The sequence below is a fragment of the Camellia sinensis genome, chromosome 4 (assembly GCF_055761805.1).
Source record: "Camellia sinensis isolate YWXY chromosome 4, ASM5576180v1, whole genome shotgun sequence".
Lineage (NCBI taxonomy): Eukaryota > Viridiplantae > Streptophyta > Magnoliopsida > Ericales > Theaceae > Camellia > Camellia sinensis.
The window spans coordinates 191302544-191318075 of NC_138964.1; the positions used below are offsets into that span (position 1 = coordinate 191302544).

Below are 15532 nucleotides of genomic sequence, written 5' to 3' on the forward strand. Positions count from 1 at the left end.
AAACTGTAACTAAACACCACGTACAAATTAAGAGGTAGAATTACATTTCCAAAATTCCTCCAAATAGAGCCTTCAATTTTCACAAAAAATCTCTCTAGTTTCACAAAGAAAATTCAAAATTTCTCTGTGATCGTACCAGAGAAATTTATTTCTCTGTAAGTCGCATTTTTTCTGTGAAAATGATAAATGACTTTAATTACTATAAAAATATTGTATGTACTTTATCGTATAAAATATCAAATAATTTTAAACAAAAATCCCTTATTTAATTTGGTTAATTAAAAAAATAAATTTATTTAATTTTTATAAAATAAAATAAAATACTTTTTTATTTAATCTACCCAAAAAATAATTAAAGTACTAAAGACTGATGTACTAAGTAAACAATTGAAAATGATAAAATAATCTATTAAACATTTATCCTTGCTCATAATATTCCAATCAAACATTGGATTCAATAGAATAGTCATTTCCATACATCTAATCTTATGATAAAACAATCCGATACACATTCTTTCCAACTAAATAATCTAAGAACTTTATATCTCAAGATTAATAGTCCGATGGATTACAGTTCCCCTTTTCCAATCCGTCCAAACAAACATGACCTAACAATGTTATACTTTGCTCGTAATTATGCCTTGTGTGCTGGGAATTGGTGCATTTCCCGCTTACCCCAATTGTGGATCCTTTTTTTTGGGTTTAATATGGCCGTCAACCAATTATTTCGAGATCAGCACCTACAAATGCTATGATGTCCCTACAAAAAGTCCTTTTTTGGTGTTCAGAAAAATAAAAAATCAATGCAGTTATTAAAATTATGTTACAAAGCATCTAATTTGTCACTGCAAATGAATTATAGGAAAAAATAGCAATCCTTCCTTAACCATTAATCTATAAGAGTTGAATTTTAACTTAGAACTTAGAAGTGCTTCATAGCCAAGGTCCTAAGCTTTTAAACTTTAGAAGTCGAAGTCCATTTTTATGTTTTAAATTAATCTTGTCCAATTTGCCCTTACACGCTCAATTACTTCAATGTTCTCCACTGATGGATATACAACTCTCTTTAGCTTCCACCAATTCCGTCAACAAGCTTAAAGAAGATGACTTCAAATCAACAAGCTTAGAGATCTTATCACTATTTGAGCATTGTAGCTCATTCATGGCTCGTTTAGAAGGTTAGGCTTTGTTGCACTTGGTTGCCTTTACTCTACTCATGCTTTGATATTTCTGTCTATATAATTATTTTTCCACCATTATGTGAATACAATACCCTTGCTGATTTTATAAATGAAATAAACAGCAAGTGAAATTGAAAACAAAACAAAGAAATTTCAGTATTTCCAAAAAACAAGAAAGATTTCTATTTTAAAATAATCGAAGTTTCCATTTATTATCATGTTTGGATCCCTTAATTTGAATTTTTTAGTTCTAAAAATAAATGAACTGTACTTAATTTCTTTTGCAACATAGTTCTTATGCCTGAATTTTAAATTTATCCATTTTTAAAAAGTGATATTTCGTCTAAGACAGTAAAATTTTACTACCTTTTAAAGGCAAGAAACACTACAAAATTTTGTTGCCTTTTCAACTTATTTTGCCATTTCAATGAATGTATTATTACAGTCCGAATTAAAAGAGTGAGGTGGTCGCTAGGTGAGTACACATAAGTGCCCCTTCAACGACTTGATTTTTTTATTAACTTGCTTTCAGATGAAAAAAGCAGTGTTTCAAAATGACTTTTTAATTGTATGAGAAAATGAATTGTCTTTCTAGTAACTTATTAACTAACTTTAATTTTTTTAGTCACTGATTTCAACCTAAAAATCAAGTTACCAAACCACTTGTACTCAAAAAAGAATTAGCATATGCAATGAAAAACATTCCCCTCACCGAAGTGTTGAACAGTCAATTTGTGCCAACATTTTTCTTTTCCCAGAATTGAAAAAATCATCATAAAATGATTCGATGATCAAACTAATATCAATTCTTCTTCAAAAACCTATCTATTTAAACAAAATATTCACATCAAAAAAGTACCTCAAGATTACCATAAAAAAAATAAAATAAAATAAAATAAAATCATATTAAATCACACATAAAAATTCTAGAAAAATAATACTAGAAATTTCATATCAAGAAAACGTGATACAACCGAAACTACGACCCAAGAAAGGCAATAAAAAATGGAAGCTTTCTTCTTTTTCATTTTTCCCCACTCCGCACTGCCGGGTGCCAGAAAAGGTTTACCGCATTCCATGGTTACTCCTCATCATATTATTTGATCATCATGGAAAAACATAAAACCCATATATATATAAAAAAGAACAATGTTAGGATCCCAATAAATTGCCAAATATTATGCAATTGTTTAGAATATCCTAAATAAGTACACTATTTAAACTAAAAAATTGAGAAAAAATAGATGATTGTTTGAAATAACTTTTTGACTTTTTACAAAATATACGTGTACAGAGTAGTGTATAGGAAATGATTGCCTACTTTTCAAGTATTGAATTGGACACGCTAAGGAGATGGTTGTTGTCCAATTCAATGCTCGACAAGGAGACAACCATCTCCTATACACTACTCTGCACACGCTGACATCCACCGTACTGCCTATTCGATCCTAAGCTTCTCCTACACACTAATTTATATAATTTTTTAATACATATTTTTTCGTAAAAAATCAAAAAATTATCCCAAACGTCTTTTTTTCTTTGGCTTTTTAATCTAAAGAGTCAAAGAGTGCAATTATTTAAGACATCCCAAACAACCCCTTAAATACTCACACCGTGCCTCATGTGCATATTTAATAAAATATTTAAGAATTTAATTAACGAGTGTCATAAGGATATTGATTAATAATATGTAAATTGATTATACATTACATGTACACACATGCATTATGTACAAGCATTTTAAACTTCTTATCAAGTAGCCTAACGACACTCATCAACAAAACCTAATATTTAATAATTCATTTGGGATCTAGCATCTTTGTATATAAAAACCATTTAAAAAATAAAAATAAAAATAAAAATCAGAATGAGAATGATTAGGCAACATCAAATTGTTGAATAAATACTTTTTTTCCATATTTTAAAATAAAAATATTATAATTAATTTAATATTATAGTTTAAATATAGAAAAACTACATGTAGATGAGAGAAGAGAGAAAAAAAAATATGAACACATGTGACATGCACTCCTCACAATCTTTTATGTGCATCCTACCACAAACATACTTGCACCCCTTTTTCAACCAGCATTTAAATAAATAATACATAACCTGTGCTTATAAAAAAAAAAAAAAGTTAAACAACGTAAAAATACAAAAAAATAACAATTAAAACAATTAGTTTATAGCAACCCCCCCTCCCCTTTTTCTCTCTTTTCCTTTCTCTTCAATACTCCTACCCATTATCTCTCCTCTTTGATAACTATGTCTTGCTAAGTTACTCTCCACAGTTAAACACAAAACAAAGTATTTAACACCTCCATTAAAGATACTCTACAATAATGTTTAACTGTAAAAAATATCCTAACTAAAAGTAGCTAGAAAGAAAAGAGAAAAAAATAAGAGAGGATTGTAAGAGGAAAGGAAAAAGAGAGAAATGAGAGGGGTTCGCATTTAAAAAAATAAAATTGTGTTTAAAAAATATGCAACTATTTCAAGTTTTGTTAACTATTACACTCAAAATAATTGTTAAGAAATACTTTTTAAATATATTTATATAAATTTTTAATACTTTAATATATTTTTACACATACAAATATGAAAAATATTTGAAACCCACAAAAATCTCACAATTTAACCCACAATGATGTGGCATAATAGGTATCAATATTTGATTTGTTACACCCAATGATACGGGTCCAACTACTTTACCACATCACTGTGGGTGAATTTGTAAAATTAAATGAGTTGGTCTCTAATATTTCTCAAAATATATTGAAATATTAAGGTGTATGAATAATATTTTTGCATAATTATTCTTGTACTACTGATATGGGTTCTAAACTTCTAATAAAGAGCAATTCAGAACTAAACATGAGATTGATAAATGCCTCAGATTGATAAATGCCTTGGGGTATGAGCATTCTCTCAAGACAAACGCCTCAATTTGTCGTCACAATTTCTAAAGGAATGGAATGAAATCAGACTCATCATCATATTATTTGTTCATCATCGAGAAGCATAAATCTCATGAGTATATATAAACAGTAAAAATTGAGGCAAAAATGCTTACACAAAATCAAATAGATGAAAAACAAACTCAGAAGGAAGAACTTAAGATGATTGCACACATTGCACCTAATCTTGGATGAAACTGAAACTCAAGTCAATGAACATACAACTACTGGCCTCATTTTAAATTGGCTCTAAATCTAGGCACTTTAAGGGTGTGTTTGGTAACGTTTACGTTTTCAGTTTATATTTACAAAAAATTTATAAACTGGTTTTTGTTTTTTTTTTTTGTTTTTTTTTAAAAAAATATAAACTGCAAACGCGTTTGGTAATTGACAAAATACTTAAAAAAATTTAAAAATATAAAAAAGAGTGAGAAATGGCAAGTGGCGGCAAGTGGGGGCGGAAGACGGTGGTGGAAAGTAGTGACGGTTGGTGGTGGGTAGCTGGTGGTGGTGGGTGAGTGGATGGGTGGGTGACTGTGGCGGGTGGTGGGTGGTAGCGAGTGGGTGGTGGTGGCGGTGGCGGCGAGTGGTGGGTAGTGGTGGCAGGTGGGTGGCGGATGACGGGTGGTGATGGGTGGTGGCGGGGTGGGTAGTGGGTGCTGATGGTGGGTGGGTGGGTGACGGTGGTGAGTGGTAGCGAGTGGGTGGTGGTGGTGGTGGTGGCAGGTGGGTGGCGGATGGCGGGTGGTGGTGGTAGATGGGTGACGGTGGCGGGTGGCGGGTGGTAGCGAGTGGGTGGTGGTGGTGGTGGTGGTGGTGGCGGGTGGTGGGTGGTGGTGGTAGGTGGGTAGCGAATGGCGGGTGGTGGTGGGTAGTAGCGGGTTGGTGGCGGGTGGTGGCGGGTTGGTGGCGGGTTGGTGGTGGGTGGTGATGGTGGGTGGTAGCGAGTGGGTGGTGGTGGTGGTGGTGGTGGTGGTGGCGGCGGGTGGTAGCGAGTGGGTGGTGGTGGTGGTGGTAGCGAGTGGGTGGTGGTGGTGGTGGTGGTGGTAGCGAGTGGGTGGTGGTGGTGGTGGTGGTGGCGGGTGGCGGGTAATTGTGGCGTGTAGGTGGCGGATGGAGGGTGGTGGTGGGTGGTGGCGTGTAGGTGGCGGGTGGTAGGTGGTAGCGAGTGGGTGGTGGTAGTAGTAGTGATGGTGGGTGGTGGTAGTGGTGGCGGGTGGGTGGCAGGTGGCTGGTGGTGATGGGTGGCTGGTGGTGGCAGGTGGGTGGTGAGTGGTGGTGGCAAGTAGGTGGCGGGTGGTGGTGACGGGTGGTGGATTATAGTGGCGGGTGGATAGTAGGTGGGTGGTCGATGGTGGTGGTGGTGGCAGGGAGTGGGTGGCAGGTGGGTGGTGGTGGCTGGTAGGTGGTGGTGGTGGAAGACGGTGGTGGAAAATGGTGGCGGGTGGTGGCTAGTGTTGGGTGGTAAAAAAAAAAAACAAAAAACTCAAAACGGAAACACATTTTTTGTGTTTTCATTTTTTGGCCAAATTTATAAACTGAGACCACTAATTTAAAAATCAAAAATTTTACCAAACAAGTTTTTATTTGAGTTTTTAAAATTTTTGTAAATATAAACAGAAAATTAAAAACGTAAGTGTTATCAAACGGCACCTAAATAATTATATATCCTACCAGTTTCACTAGATAATTCCAAATTTCCTACACATTATTTTTTGGGCAAACAGTGAGTAGAAACTCAGAACTCAATTTTTTAAATTTCATGCAACTATAATACAATAATAGATGCAATGAACCTTACTTAAAAGGGATAATGATTCAACAATTCAAAACACCAACTCAACAATTAGCATGCCAACATGATGCTCCTGAATCAATAAAAACGATGTCTACAAAATAATTGGACCAGATCATGTTACTCCCCAACAAGAATCACTAAGAACTATAGTTATGAGACCTCAATCAAGAGATACAAGGATACTATGGGAGTAAAGCTTTTGCATTGCCTCATTTATTAAAACCACCACCTCCACATGTCATGCATGGTGGTGGTAGTATGGGAGCTAAAGCTTAAACCTAATGATTTAAAATGGCGAAAAAATATACAAATGGATTGGATTGCAAGCATTCAAAATGTCTCTGTGGGAGTGTGATCCTCTCTATTATATAGTTGTAATAAAATATTTTCATTACATCATCCTACGGTTATAAAAATGACTTTTTTGATAAATTCACAAAACCTAATTTATAGCCATTGGATAGTTGATAAAGATCTTCCATTGCAACTGTGTAATGAAAAAGGTCAAAGTTCAAGTAAGAGGTAATTGTTTCGAATTGTGATACTCTCTCTCCATTCCAAAATTGTAATAAAAGATCTCTATTACATCATCCAAAGGTTTATAATAATTCCTAAATTTAAAATAGTAATAAATTCTCATAATTATTTCATGACCCTTAAATGATATAATGGAGATCCTCCATCACAACCATATAAGGGAGAGGATCTCAGTCCAATTGATTCAATCAAATATACCTCAAAACACAATACTTGCATCATCATTATACCCACATTTCACAACCCATATTATTATGTGCGAATTAGTTAAATCTTATAGTTACTCATTAAAACAGCTAGATAAGATTGGTAACTACTCTAGACAAACCTAGAGCGATCCAATTTCAATCTACATAAAGGGTTGGCTTTATATATTAAAATAAACATTTTTCACATATTTTAATACACTTTTTACACATATATCAATTTCAATCACACACATTGAGCAATGATTAACATTTCTCAACTATTATAAGAAAATGCTAACAGTTGCTCATTGATTGGTAACAAATGTGATATATGTGTAAAAAATATATTAAAATATGTCAAAAACATACATTAAAATATATAAAAGTGTAAAAAGATATGTGAAATATGTATTGGATTTTCAACTCTTTTTTACATATTATTTCATCCTTAACAAATGCCAATGACCAATGGCAATGAGCAAAACCATCAAGTTAGGATAAACTTTCACTTTTCAAATATTTCAATGCATTGTTTACTCATACTAATTTTTAACCACTCATTAAACAATGATTAGCATTCCCCATCCTTATTAAGTCAATACTAGCATGCCCAATGAGCTATAATTAATGTTTGTACATGTGTAAAAAAAATATAGATATAGATATAGATATATTGAGGTTTATCCAAAAAAGTAATGAGAGTGGTGTGAAAACTTGTAATGATTTTTTGAATATTTTAGAGCTAAATTTTTTGCCCAATATTTGACCTTTAACTAACACACAATAATCAGTGATTAGCAAGAACCTGCGGGTCTCCAATGGGTATCATGTCTCCACCCCATTTCTCTCTCTTTTCACTCTTTCTTGGCATTGGGTAATGTTTTTCTCTCTATCTCTTCTCTCCCAGCTAGAGTACTCCCCACAGATAACACACAAATTAACATTTTACAATAACAAGTCCCTTAACACAACTATTAGAAATGTTAATGCAGGTTAACTGTAAAGAATATCTTAGCACGGAAGCGCAGAGAAAGGAGAATGGGAGGATCACCTGACACGTGAATCCTCATATTATTGTACTTCAAGTAACACTCCGTTTGAATTGAAGGGTTTGGTAAGAAAAGAAAAGAAATAGAGAATAAAGTTTCTACTTGTTTGTTTGGTTGTTTGGATGATTAACTAGGAGAGTAACAGTGAGAAAGAGAAAACCAAATCACACCGAACTTAAATTTTTTTTCCTCACCAAAAGTGGCAAGATTTGATCAGAAACCAAAATCCAAACAAGAAAGTGAGAAACACTATCATTTCTTTTCTTTTTTAATCCCTCAATCCAAACGGAGTATAAAAAGTTTTGATAGAATGCGAATCGAAACTATATAATTATGCAACATTAAAAAAATAATAATAAAAGAATGCAACAAAACAAAAAAAGAAGCAGCAAATAAACAAACTAAGAAACAATGGAAGAGGGAGGGAGTGAGTAATCTCTCAGACAAATGCCTCGATTTGTCGTCACGATTTCTAAAAGAATGGATTTGAGATCGGACTCGTCATCTTATTATTTGTTCATCACCGAGAAACTTAAACCCCACATATATATATATATATATATAAACACCAAGAAGAAAGAAAAAAAAATGAAACTGAAAATCAAAGCAAAAAATGATTATGCAAAATCAAATATCAAAAAGAACAAATTAAAAGAAACAACTTAGAGATAATTGAGAGTACCTGAAACAAAACGAGAAGCGTTTTAAGAAGTTTCAAGTCCCCGCAGCCTCTGTTGGATACCTCTCTTAGCTGATGAACCGAAACACTTGTTCTTATAGGCGATGGGTTGTGCTTTAGGGTTAGGTTTAGGGTTTTTTTGGCTTCCACAATTTCTTCAAATTACGATATTACCACTATCCAATCCCGCAGCATTTTTTGTTGGGAGATTTGTCACGTGTCTCTCATACTTTCATTTTTTTGCTAAAAGGATAAAAAAAAAAAAAAAAAAAAGGGCAAATTACAACTACCCTTTCGAGATTTGGTAAAAATACAAATTTTTTTTTGAGGTTTGAGAAATTACATTCCATCCCTTGAAATTTATATTTCTATAACAAATTGTCCCCTAAGATTTTTATTTTCATACAGATTCCCTCCTAATTTGTTAAGCAAATTTGACTTTCAGGGGGCAATTTGTAATTTCTTAAACCTCAAGGGGGAATTTATATTTTTATCAAATCTCGAGGGAGGTGTTTGTAATATGCCCAAAAAAAATTGTTCAAAGGATAAAAAAATTTAATACTTACAAAACTCTCTCATAGCTTTATTTTTTATTAAAAGGATAAAATTTTACTTTAATTCATAGTAAAATTTTATTCTTAATCAAAGTAAATTTTAGTAAAATTTGTGATTTCGCTTGTGAACAAACAGAAAAAGGGGAACGAACAAAAAACAAGAATTTATAGGAAACGAGTGAATGAAAAAGAGAAATAAAGAGAAAAAGAAAGAGATCAAATGAGAGAGAAACACATAAAGAGAGGGATCAAAGAAGAGAGAGAAACAAAGTTTAAAAAAAGAGAGAAAGAACTATCGATTTTCAAATCTAAGGTAATAAATCTCAAATATGAGATAGTGAAGACAAACAATGACTATGAGAATGATAAGAATAATGTTTTAAAATATTAAAAACTTTTGAAAGTATTCATATAATTTTTATCCTTTTGACAAGATAAGTATATCTTGAGAGATTTATGACTAAATTTCCCTTTTTTGTTCATGGATTTTGTGAGACATTTAAAAATGGAGGGAAAAAAAAGTAAACAAATATAAATGAAATATATATATATATTTTACTTATATTTCACACACCCTTATTCTTTCTCTTTCCAAAAAAATCCATAAACCAAACAGCCTAATTGAGTCTCCTAATTCCATCCACAATAATGTGAATGAAAAATAAAAATGATTGGTCTATCGAATTTGGACTCGCCCGAATTGTACGAATAACGTAAGTTGAATGACTGGCGTCACTCTTGTCAACCGCGGTTGTCACCCTTGTCATTCGGTGTGTCAACTAACATTCTTCCAAATAATCGACATGCACAAATTTGAACAATTCGAACAAGTCAAAATTCGATAGACGTAACATTACTGGATGAAAAAATGAAGTTAGAAAAGAGAGAGAGAGAGAGAGTGTGTGTGTGTGTTTGTGTCTGTCTTCAAGTAAGTGACATGTCATTGAGAATGGAATTAAGGGACGTCAATTAGAGAATGAATAATCATTTTTCTACCACTACCCTTGTTAACTATGTTTTTTTTTTTTTTTCTTAAAAAAAAATTTGTTGTTTCTTTTGTAGAAAAATAAATAAATAAAAAGGCACTCGGTTGAGAAATTCAATTTCAAATTTTCTTGGTCGAAAAATCGAGGCATTGATTTTCTTTGCTCATAAGGCCAAGCATATGTAAAATAACCAACATACCCTTCTATATATAAACCATATATAACACTTGTCACGACCCAAACCCGCCCCTGTAGGTTTAGCACCGTGACCAGCCAGTAATCCGTGGATTACCAAAGGCCTCTGAACAGATTAGCAAATAATAAGGGGCTGCAGAAGCGATAATACAAAATAGACAAGGTCTAATGAGTTGTGATAACGTACATGGGACAGAACATTTCAAAACTTATTTATATATACATAAACGTGCCGTCCAGATACACAATATTTACAAGGTATTTACAGAATGTACTTCCCAAGACCTGACTTTACAGAGCATATACAAAGACTAGCATGAATACAAAAACAGTCATGGCTTAGGCTTCGTTCGGAACCTCCTCGGGAGGCACAACGGTTGGCTGACAAAACAGAACAGAAGGCCGTCAATTCTGGCCCTGGTTACACGTCGGCTCACCTACATACATAATATAAACTGTGAGCTAAAGCCCAGCGAATAATAACAAAGTAAAGGATTTAATGAATGACGTTCGTCACAGAGTTAGAAATCAAATTCTTATCATAACAGATTCATATACATATTCATAACTATTTCCATAATCAGATTTTGCATATAAGCATACGTGGTACATCCCTTAGCGTCAACAAATCCGATGGCCCATAAAGGGACGGTCTTGAACGCATTCTGATGACTCATGTGCACAGAGACGTTTCCAATGACCCATAAAGGGACGCATATCATATGATGCTAAGGATGCCACGAATAACTTTCAAAATTTTGGACAACCATTCATTCATTTCAAACATAGCATAGCATTTCAGAGAACTAATTACTTCGTATCATAATATTCAGAAAATACTTAACATTGAACATAACTTTACAAAGTTATTACTCACAGAAGATTGGTAGCCCTAACTAGATGTTAAGGCGGCCCTTCACTTGTTCTGAGGCGCGCTACCTACATGAACACACATACGAACACACACTTGAAACACACGTTCGAATTTTACATAATTTATGTCGTTTGCTCTTAGTGTGTTTCTAACCCTTAATCCTCATTATGGAGTCTTAAACATGGCTTAGAAATGCCTAGGATGGAATGAGGATGCAAGAATGCGTTGGAAAACATTTCTCAAGATTTGCTAAAAATAAGGTCCACGCTCGAGCGTGGCTTTCCTCGCTCAAGCGGACATGCAGGCAATGATGCTTCGCTCGAGCGTGAATTTCCTCGCTCGAGCGTACTGTAAACTCATGAAAAAGTGCTAGATGCATGATTTTCACGCTCGACGGGCGCTCGACCTACGCTCGAGGGTCAGACTTAGAACCTCGCTCGAGCGTGGATTCCCTCGCTCGAGCGGACTGTAAAACACAAGAACTTCTAGGTATATGCATTTCACGCTCAAGCGTATACTTCCACGCTCGAGCGGAGTGCACGTACTCATGGTTCACGCTCGAGCGTAAAGTCCCATGCTCGAGCGTGGATCAAATTTCTGGAAATTCCAGATTTGATCACCAAGCTCAAATTCGACCTTTGAAGCATCAAACTCAATTTTTTGGGCCCAAAACTTTGGAAAACACTTAACAACTCATAGAACAACATGTTTAAAAGATCATTTCAAGAAATCATGGCCCAAAAGGATATCAATTTTGCACAAACTCAACTTAAATTCAATATCAATTGATGAACATCACATGCAAGTACATTTTTGAGCTAAGGCTCTTCAAAACATGATCAAATGCTACCAAATCACATGAAACTCATTATGTTTCCAAAATCAGAATAGACTCAACACATGCATGAAGGAATTCTTGAAATAAATCTCTAAAATGCCATGAAACATGCATGCATGCATGAATTCATTCTTAAGTCCCAACCTTTAATTCAATTCACATGTTAATTCGCCTACATAACTGATTCCAAGCATTAATCAACTAAATTACAAGGCTAGAGACTAACATTCTTACTTGAAGTTCTCAATTCCTTTTTGTTAGAGATGTTCTTGAGCAAACCACCAAGGTCTCTTAGCAATTTCTCATAATCCTCAAGCTTGATCCCAATTCCTTCCCTCTCTCACTCTCTCCCACGTTTTCTTCCCCTCAAAACTCAAGTGTGGTTAAGAATGACTAAAGGAGGTGAGTGGGGCTCAATTAGCCTAATAAGTGGTAATGGCTCACAAATAAACAAATGTCATTATTTTAATCAAATTTAATCGTTCTGAACCGAATTTTAATTAAATCTACCATAAAATTCTATAAATTCTAACTAGTACATAAATCAAGTCAATTTCTGATTTGAATGCCGATAAGGCTTCCAAACAAATATTTCTATAAGTAATAGATAGAAGGCCAAATATCATGCAATTTACATATTAATCCTATAATTCACTTGATCCACTCAATTAGCATCTTTAATCATTGATTAGTAGCTAATTACGGGCCGGGGTTATTACAGTCTCCCTACCTTAAAAAGTTTGGTCCTCCAAACTCAAGTTATCTTATATCAAAAGAAATGATGTTCATCGAAAATATAACTGCAATTCTTTACAAAACAGAAGCATAACCATATTCATAAATATGCTCATAACCCAATCTCGACCTTAGCTTCGTACAGAAACAGAATCACAAATCGTATACAGAGATTAGGGTTCGTATCAAAACAGAGTCTTATACACATCCATATTTTAATCAGAAACAGATACAGACACAACAGATACAAAACAGATGCAGACATGTGATGGTTATGAATAACCAGTTCCATAAAGGAACCTCCGAATTCGGGAACAGAGAACAGATAAGCTGAGCCCCCATGAAGGGGCCTCCAGCACGGGTAACAGAGTACAGATAGATATAAGTTCCATAAAGGAACCTCCGATACCGGGTAACAGCCAACAGATATTACATAATACCAAGAGTCACACGAATACATACCAGAGGTTGGACAATTATTCATTGCATAACACATAATATTTCAGAAAATAGATCCCCTTTAGACACACAGAGAACAAATACAGTTGAACACAACTTTACTACGTTATTATTCACATTACTTATATCAAGTACTTATCGGGGTCGTAGATTCACATTGTTTCCCATTATTAAGTCACAGAGGCTTGATTTACTAACTCCCGAGTCATCCACCCGGTCCTTGTGCAACTTGGTTTTCAATTCGATAATCCATTACAGTTAGTCCAGGTCATCCAAAGTATAGTAGAAATACAAGGCAATTTCGTACGTTAACCTCATAGCAGTAAACGAAATTCCGAGGTAATCATTCAGATACTATTCATCGACCTCAATTTTCACAGATTCAATCGTACTATGTGTCAATACAGAAGCAGTCCTACTGATTACATATATCCCCAGGTAGTCAGAGTTTATAATCAAACCAGTCTGTTGTCACAAATCCCATCAGTTTTGAAGTACAGTAATACCAAAGCAATCATTCTCTAGTCAAACAAGTTCATGGTCAAAACGGTAATACCGGGTAATTAATCACAAGTCATAAATACAGTATTCCCATATTTCCCGAGCACAAGTTACCAAATTTCATAATCTCATTCACGTGTTTTTCCCAATCGGTTACAGGCATATAGTAAGAAGCTATTCGTAATCATATAGTCTGCCGTTGACGGTTCACATTCTTCCTAAGGGTTCAAGATTGATTCTAATTCTCATTCGGTTAGTTCATTTAGCAGTACGACCCTGTTATTCAATCAGATAATAGCTCTCAATAAAGGTCTCCTCTGATCAAATCAATGAAAGTTCAACCAGGTCATAGCAGATGCAAGTTCTACCCAGTCATATCGAGTCAAAGTTCAAGCGTGAGTCATCAAACAGAAGTTCTCTCAGGTAAACAAAGGTCTCATCAAACCATAGTTCTATCACATTAGATCAGGTAAAGGTTCTAGCCTTATTATTTCCAAACGAGGTATATTAATTCTATAGTTCGTACTCTATTCGCTTAGGTGCATAGTCAGTAGTTCTACAGTTGTTCCAAGTTCCTCGGTTCTCAAATCACATCAGAGTTATGTTTCACAATAGTTTATATTGAAGAGTTCGGGTCAAATACAATGTTAGATTCTCCAAGTAAGCTCACATGTGGGTGCATAGGTATGTAATTGTTCATATCAAGAAGTGAGTTTCAAAGCGTTCATTAATCACAGTCCAGCCCCGTTAATTCTTCCAGGTTTATAATTCAATATGACGTAATTAGTCACTATCAATGTTTTCACTAGTTCCATAATAATATAATTTCAGTAAATGAAGTCTTACTTCTTCAGATATCAAGTAGGAAAATTTTCATTGGCTCAAATTGTTTAGTCTTTAAGTTAGTTCAAATCTTAGCGATACTCTGATAATAATTTCCTTTTTTGCAACCTCAGTTGAGTTCTAAATGATTCCAACAAATGGGTTCCGTCTTAATCAAATAACACATAACATAACTGGTAACAAAACATGGGATGAATTGAGTTCATCAATCAAAATCTTTCAAAGCCTCTAGGGTTGTTTACTAACATATACATAACACAAAGGATGAAATTCTTGACAAAACAGAGGAATAACCGCCTCGGAATCGAAGCACACCCGTTCACGACCGTCGGTGGCCGACCCGGAATCGGTTAGACAACCCACCCGTACAAGACCGTCGGTGGTACCATCCGTACATGACCGTCAATAGTAAAGAGATATCTCAACAAAGGTGCTACATAAGCTTAACGTCCCCTAGCACGAAAGGACCTTTCAAGAATGTCATCAAAACAAAGCTAACACTTGATACAGAAACTAATAGATAATCATTCATACTAGACTAAATACTCTTCCAAAACAAAGCAAAGCAAAACTTTATCAAAACATTATAACACAACTTTATTTAAAAACAAACACCCACACATAAACTGTTAACTTCAAGCAGTTCTATTTGTACATAAGTACTATCTTTAACCAATTAAATTATTTAAGCTTTCTCTTAGGTTTTGGGATAGTCTTTTATTTAATGCCCTAACTTCTCACATTTCCAGTAATTCGATGACACAGTCCCCGATAGATCTTGTGACATATAACATACTAGGATAACTTACTTTTCTTACAACTTTACCTGGAATTGCTCATCTTTCCTGCCACAAAATTCTTAGTTTTCTCCCTTGGTTCACTTTTCACTTCCACACTTAATTCTCCCTTTTGATCTTGCTATGTGCGGTAGGATTCACAGCCTTCACTACGTTCTCCAATACTTCTTCTACTTAACCTCATCACTCTGATAAAGACTCAATTTCCACTTCATTTATACTTTTTCACCACCTCTTCCTATTGACGGAAGGGAAGGGTTAAACACAAGAAAATGGTTGACAATACTTGGGTTGCTTCGTTGATTTAAATTATATTACAAAGCACATATCATATACAAGTAGACATACACACATAGATATA

The 15532-nt window shown here is 34.6% G+C and overlaps 1 long non-coding RNA gene and 2 other non-coding genes across 4 annotated transcripts; all 3 read right to left on the reverse strand.

Moving 5' to 3' along the window:
- Window positions 1-387: 387 nt before the first annotated feature.
- LOC114262357 (uncharacterized) lies at window positions 388-8531 on the reverse strand. 2 transcript variants are annotated; one of them, XR_014328134.1, is made up of 2 exons: window positions 8393-8531; window positions 388-760 (listed from the first exon to the last, which is right to left on the reverse strand). It is a non-coding gene; the product is annotated as an uncharacterized LOC114262357 (long non-coding RNA). The 2 variants fall into 2 exon arrangements; XR_014328135.1 differs by having other exon boundaries at window positions 388-772.
- Window positions 4105-4199, reverse strand: LOC114262398 (small nucleolar RNA SNOR75). The gene has a single exon (XR_003629341.2). It is a non-coding gene; the product is annotated as a small nucleolar RNA SNOR75 (small nucleolar RNA).
- LOC114262397 (small nucleolar RNA SNOR75) lies at window positions 8145-8239 on the reverse strand. Its single transcript, XR_003629340.1, has one exon. It is a non-coding gene; the product is annotated as a small nucleolar RNA SNOR75 (small nucleolar RNA).
- Window positions 8532-15532: the final 7001 nt, after the last annotated feature.